This window comes from Elephas maximus, chromosome 15 (genome assembly GCF_024166365.1).
Source record: "Elephas maximus indicus isolate mEleMax1 chromosome 15, mEleMax1 primary haplotype, whole genome shotgun sequence".
In the NCBI taxonomy this organism is placed as follows: Eukaryota; Metazoa; Chordata; class Mammalia; order Proboscidea; family Elephantidae; genus Elephas; species Elephas maximus.
The window spans coordinates 9167881-9174893 of record NC_064833.1 but is presented as its reverse complement, the minus strand read 5'-3'; the positions used below and the strand labels follow the sequence as shown (position 1 = coordinate 9174893).

The 7013-nt window shown below is 39.6% G+C and overlaps 1 protein-coding gene across 2 annotated transcripts in view; it reads right to left on the bottom strand.

The window, feature by feature from the left end:
* The window catches only part of ZFAT (zinc finger and AT-hook domain containing), a 336678-nt gene that overhangs the window by 303075 nt on the left and 26590 nt on the right, over nucleotides 1-7013 (bottom strand). The window lies entirely within an intron of this gene.

Here is a 7013-nt window from a genome sequence, read left to right as displayed (position 1 = left end):
CTCCTAATTTAGGATAACTTCCCCTCAGGCACATCTTTCCCAAATACTCTGATCTCCTTCTACCTTCTCCTCTTCCAAGTGCTAAGTTGCCTCAAAGAAATTTCTCTCCCCCCATTCTGCATTCCTTTTGAGTAGAAACAAAGCAAAACAAAAAAGCTCACAAATACCTCTACTAAGCATTAAAAGTGCCCCTACCAATGCACTTGCATCAAAGAAGAGGAAATCCTCAAATTTGGAAGTAAAATTAAATACGAAAACCACTGCCAGCAAACTCTAAAAATCTGTGGAATTTCCTAGGCATCCCAGGACCTTCAGGAACCCCCTAAGTTTCTACCTGGCCTCTCCTTCCCTTTGGGCTACTTTTCCCAAAGCATCAGTTCTCGAGATCACAAGTATGTGAATGCAAGAGAGCGCGCACACACACACACACACAATTTTTCTACGCAAGTATACTGTTGCTCTCTTTCAACTACTCCTACTGCAACAGTTTTTTTTCTTTGCAGATTTATTCAAATAGGTCTTTGTGGGGCTAGACAATTAATATGATACTTTGGGTGAAAAGTGGGTCCTTAAGCGTCCCACAAATCTTTTTATAATCAGATTTTTGGGTTACCACATGTGTTTAAGCTGAGGGTTTTCTGCATTTGACGCCAGTCGTTAATTGGGCAGAATACCTAACGGGGACAACAGGCAGGTAAGACACGCTCTGGGGTTCTGACAGCACGGACCAGAACGGCAGCACCAGCGGCAGTTGTGAACTTATAAGAAACGCACTTTCTCAAGTAACATCCCCGATCCACTGAGTCAGAAACCCTGGGGTGGAGCCCAGCAAGCTGTGTTTTAGTTACTAACCCTTCCCAAAATTCTGATGTGCACTCATATCTGAGAACCAGGGCGGCTGTTCCATGAAACATGCTGGAAAGCTGAAGCAGACAGCAGTATCTAAGTGTTAGGAAATCTGTAATGTAACAAGAAAGCAGCAACATCAGAACACATCACATGCCCACCCACAGCAAACCAGGTGGGGGAAACTGTGGCAGAGGTCATTCGAAAGAGTACAATTTTAAAAAGTAATTAATATCAAATTGATAGTTAAACTTTTAAAAATATTTTCTTCGTATGGACAGGAAATAATAGAACACTCATGAAATGGATATTTAATGACGTTTTAACACAGGAATGAGAGGGAATCCTTCAAAATGTGCTACCTGACAATGGGACGGCATGCTGGGATTTAAAGTTTAAGGTCCATTTCTGGGTTGCCCCCAAGCTTATGACTACGCAAAGGGAGTCAGGCAGGGAGACCAATCGGGACGCATCCAACACTGTAACTCTATACCATTTTCTACCCAAGAATATTTGTACACAGTACATTTAATTGGAAATGAACTTGATGGCACAATTTTGTAGTTGTTTGCTTAAAAAGGTAACCCCTAAGCAATCTCAAGATCGTTTATATTTTACACATTATGGAAAAAAATACTGTCATCTGCAGAATGGTGTTCTGTGACTAAAAATGTCTTATTTTTAATATAAATTGGATCATTCTCAAATAGTTAAGAAACTAAAGAAAAAATACTTCTTAAATAGTAAAAAAAATTTGAGCTTTCTAAACTCTGTCAAAATACACCACAAACTTCTCCCCAAATGCTAAGTTAGAGGCTGAGGAAAAGAGTTGTTATAGGTTCACTGGCAAATATTGATGATCTAACGTTTCAAAGCATTTAATAATCAATAGCTAAACATTCAGGCCAATGGGAAGTGTGTGGTTCACAGTTAGAACAGAAGCAAGTCATCTGCAAATGACGAAAACGCTGCACTTAAGCAGGCGGAAGCACGCGCTGAGCAAGGGCATCCAGAATTCAGGCTGACATGGTCTTTGATTCACCTCATTAGGGCAGAATAATGTAGAACAAATGTTACGTAACACAGCCTGTACCATTAATCCTGCAGCACTGACGCATAACTGGACTCGCTGGGCCAAACGTTAACAGCTTTATGCAGAATACCTATCCCCCTTTTAGCTTAGATTCAGCCTTCGGTTAGAAAAACCTTTCAAATTCAGCTATGCAAATTACTAAACCATTCATCTTACTAGGCAGTTTTTATCCATATACCAAAGTTTTTCACAGGAAATAAACTATGTCACTGATCAAACAAAATAACCCTATTACCAGGGAACACAGTACATTCTACCTGTGCCAAGGAACACTTCTTAGGCCTTATGGAAGGGTTTTATCTACTCGCTGCTATTTGGAATCTAAGTGAATCTAAATTCACTGCTATTTCCAGTGTGCTAAAAAAGAGGGTCACAGAATATACATCTGCTTTATTAAGAGTTCACTAGGAAGTGCCACTTGATGTATGCTAATCACTAAGCTTGAAAATTATAACATTATGTTATAAAACGTAATTGCAAACAAAGGAGCATGTAAAAATAAATGCTGTGGCCTGGCCACGTCTGCAGTAGCTACATTATGACCCCAACAGTCACTTACTCATCCAGATAAAAGGTAAAGGAAATAGCAGACACTGTTGCAATAAAATCAAATTGTTACTACATGCAAGATGCTTTACCCTTATGGTTATCGCAAGAAAACGTGAATTGTAAAGATATGGTGTCCCTGCCCTCAGAAGGCTTGTAATTGAATCAAGGAAGTAAGTATGCAAAAATTAGATTAGCAAGAACTTCACCTTTTGGTTTAATTATGAGCTGCACCTAACAGCTGGATGTTTAGCAGTCTAATAATAATGATAATTTATTATTAATAATGAATTAATAATAATGCTTTATTAAAGAGAATATGTTCAATAAAATAGAAATGTTTCCCAAAGTCTACAAGACAAACAGAAACGAGAAAACAGAATTTTAAAACTCAGAAAAATAGCTGGTATAAAATGATGTCTCATCCGTGAGTCCACACTGAATGCCACCTCTGAGAAAAGCCCTGCGTTCTTCAGCTCTGTGGGGATATAAAGTACAGTACACCTGCTCAGAGGGGATCTACCCGCTACTGAGGACGAGAAACCAAGAAAGAACCTGGAAATGCTTTTCATCATAATCAGGTACACAGAAGCTGAGACATATATAACCAGCAACAAATGCTGCTGTATATGGGCTTAGTGGTCTGAAGGCATCAGATTTTTCAGAGAGGAGAGCTCTGAACAGGAGCTAAGGCTTCATCCTGAGTGAGGAGAAGAGGACTTTGGTGGGGGGAGGTTGAGAGGAGGGAGACAAAGTTCACACACACCTCTCCTAGCTACACAGAAAACTGAAATTTTCAGATGGCAGAGTGTGCGGTGGTGGTGGTGACGGTGGTACATGTATTCTCCAGAACTTCCGTGGAATTTCTGAAGGAGGATATCAGTCTCCTGAACTGTTGGGAAGTTAAACTCTAACGTACTTGGAAAGGCAATAAAGGATACAAGTTCACTGAAAGGGCAAAACCAAATAGGAACCCACTGGGGCGGGGAAGAACTACATTCTCTAAGGCCCAGCAGCGGCATCTTCAAGTCTGTGAAGCTCAGATGCCACCTGCTACAGGAAGTCCTGTTATCAGGGCAGTATCCTATACTAAACTTTACCGTACTGTGTGCACTCTCAGACAGCAGTGAGGGCATCTAAAGAGTTCTGATTCCACGCCCCCCGTCCACATTTACAGCCTCTCAACTCCATTCCTTAGATACAATTCCTACAAGGTGATGTCTGTGAACAGCCGGTAGCAGCAAACATCTGACTGAAAGCTTGGCTCTGTCTTACAGCTTCCAGTCGGGGATGTTTACAACAACAGACTTCCCAAACAGCAAATCAACAGAAGGACTGGTCACGGATGTTGCTAATCACCATCTTTATCTGATGACTGACAGAATTTCTAGCAATGACTGATATCTGTGACATCTTGGAACAAACATGACAAAGTTAATGCCACTAATTAACAACAGAATGAGTGGTCCACCAACTCCACTTTTTCCTAAAAAATCTAGTTAAAAATGAAAATATGCATTATAAATTTATCTTGGCAAATATGCAGTATTACAGATATTACTCACTTATGCTACAGGAGGGTATGCTGTTTTTCTGTTTAATAAATGCAAAAATAAGTTTTCCTCTCCCTACACCCAGAGTTTCAAAATTAATAACACACTAGAATGATAGCCCTAATGATTAGTGGCAATATGTCTCAGTTTGCCTGACACCGTCCTAGATTGTGACTGTTGCTCTGACGTTGTTATTACCAGTGACCCCTTCCACACACCAAAGTGCCCTAATGTGGAGGACAGACAGTGCAGCTGGCTTTACTACACTGAGTCAGAGTCCACTGTCTTCTTCCCCTCTCCCCAACAGGTCTGGGTTAGGGATGTACAGTCCACTGAGACAAGCCAAGTAGGTAACAAGAGAAACAAACTCATGACCTTGGCTTTGTTTATAAAGCAATACACTGAAACCATTTTGTTTCCCACACCACTTTCCTAAAGAGAAGAGGACAAAGTGAAGTACAGTACATCTGCACTCCACTGAAACCCAGATTTTCTTTAAGATATGTAGAAGTATTGTCTCCTAAAAACAAAAAAAAGTCTCCAATTAAGTCCCAGTGATTTCCAAGGAATGAATACATATGCATACACGCGCACGCACACACACCTTATAGGAGAGATAACTACTGAGAAAAAACAGCATATTGCACACAATTTTGCAAGACGACCAATTCTCCAATGCCAATTTTCTTTTTGAGAAACTGTGGAGTAAGGGATTTCAGTCACTGATATTTACCCTGTGACAGTATTTAAAGGTTGCTTTTTCTGAAATACTGTTTTGTTCAAATTTGTAAATAACTGTTTCAGAAATAATGTTGGCTATAATAAGGAAAGTGCCTGTTGTCTCTATGGATACAGGATTGACCTTCTTTGTTTTTGAAGACAAATGCTTAAAAAAAAAAAAAAATCCACTGGCTAGTTACAACAAAGACTTTCAAGCTGTTGTACAATTGAAAATTTCCAGAATTAAATCAGGAAAAAAAAGGTTATTTCATGCCTAGGTAGACACATGATACTTGACTAATTAAGATGCTTCACATCAAGCTGCGATGAGGCGTTATTACAACTCACCCCTTTAAACAACTTCCCTCTGTTCTCATTTAAATTTTTTTAAAAGGTTGATCAAAAGGAAGACATTTCTATCAAAGCCACTATGTTATATAACTCACACACATAATACAAAGAATCTCTTCTTCATCAGGGTTATTACGGAACTTTGCCAAATGCAGTATGTTTTTGTACATGATGTATTCTTGAAGACATACTAGGAAAATTAAATATACATAAGTTGAATAATTATATATGTTATAAGGGAGCCAATTATAAGGTATTTTTTATAATTACAAAATATCTTCTGTACACAATCTTTGTAATCAATATTTCATGTGTTCTTTAATTTTGTTATTTTATTCATCATCAAATACACAGTAGTCAGGTCCAGTATTAGACATGTAGAGTATACAAAAAAAACCAAATCCATTGACACTGAGCCAATTCCAACTCATAGAGACCCTATAGGACAGAGCAGAACTGCCCCACAGGGTTTCCAAGGCTGCAATCTTTATGAAAGCAGACTGCTACATCTTTCTCCTGCAGAGCAGCTGGTAGGTTGGAATCACTGACCTTTTGGTTAGCAGCCAAGCACTTAGCACTGTGCCATCAGGCCTCCTTATGTATAGCACTGGTAGCCCTAACTTATGACGTATTCAAGTTACATTATTAGTAATATGCAGTGTGTAATTTGCTGATGTTACCATTCTTGGACGTTCACTCCCAGATGTTCAAAGATTGGATTTATAAAGATACTGATAATAAACGGCAATAATAATGAAAACGTAAAAATAAGAGGTATTTGACTTAAGTCAGAAATACTTAGGATGGTGTCATCAGAACGGAACCCCATCGTGAGCCAGGGACTACCTGTATAAGTTGATGCTAAAGATTTACCATTCTGGCACGCTTAATGACGTCCATCCTTGTCACAAATGTATTACATATTTGAGAGCTGCCTCTGTTACTATGAGAATTAGCACTTTAATTTTCCATTTACACATTTTTATAAAAATGGGCAAAATATAACACACATACAATCTACCGTGCAGACAAAATGAGCGTTACTAAGACTGAGCTGCTGGCTGGAATAGTGCGACATCAAATCAATCTATCAAAGGCAGCTGAGGAGGAGCGTCTCTATGTAACGAATACCAGGCCGCACACTCTGCCGTATCCCAGATCTCTCCCAAGTACAAGGCGGAGCGCAAGCCAGATACCTGAATGCATCTCTTTCAGTGTGACAACTCGTAATAAAGGCATTAGTCACTAGCAGTACTGCTGCAAGGGAGTTTCACTGGCCTTAGGAAATTTTACTAGGAACATGTCAGAAAACAGTTAACGACAAATGTCATTTTGTAACTTAATAATATAATGAATAAAAGAAACCACGTAAAATTCTGAACTGGCCCAGATTTCATGTCCTCTGAAACAAATGGACTAACTGGTTGACGTTCAGTGGTACCTAGGTAATCTCTTGAAAATGGAAGGCCACAATTCTGACCCTGAACTTTGAAATAAGGTAGGGCAGCTGGGATGACAGGTGTGAGAAGAAGTAGCAGGATGATTACGTCAAGTCTTAAGAGAGACAGAGTGGTAGCAGGAAGGCAGACATTCGCAAACTAGAGGAAAAGAGGCAATAGAGCATTAAAGAAAAAACAGAAAAAAACAACCCCCCAAAACAGATACAGATACCCTGTGTTTACAACCCATTCAATAATTACTACCATTCTCCATTACATACATACTCCACGAGACGGCACAGCGGTTAAAGCACTTGGCTGCTAACTGAAAGACCAGCAGTTTGTACCCACCAGCCACTCCTGGGGAGAAAGATGTGGCAGTCTGCTTCCACAATGATTTACAGCCTTGGAAACCCAACAGGGCAGTTCTACTCTGTCCTACAGGGTTGCTATGGTTTGGAACAG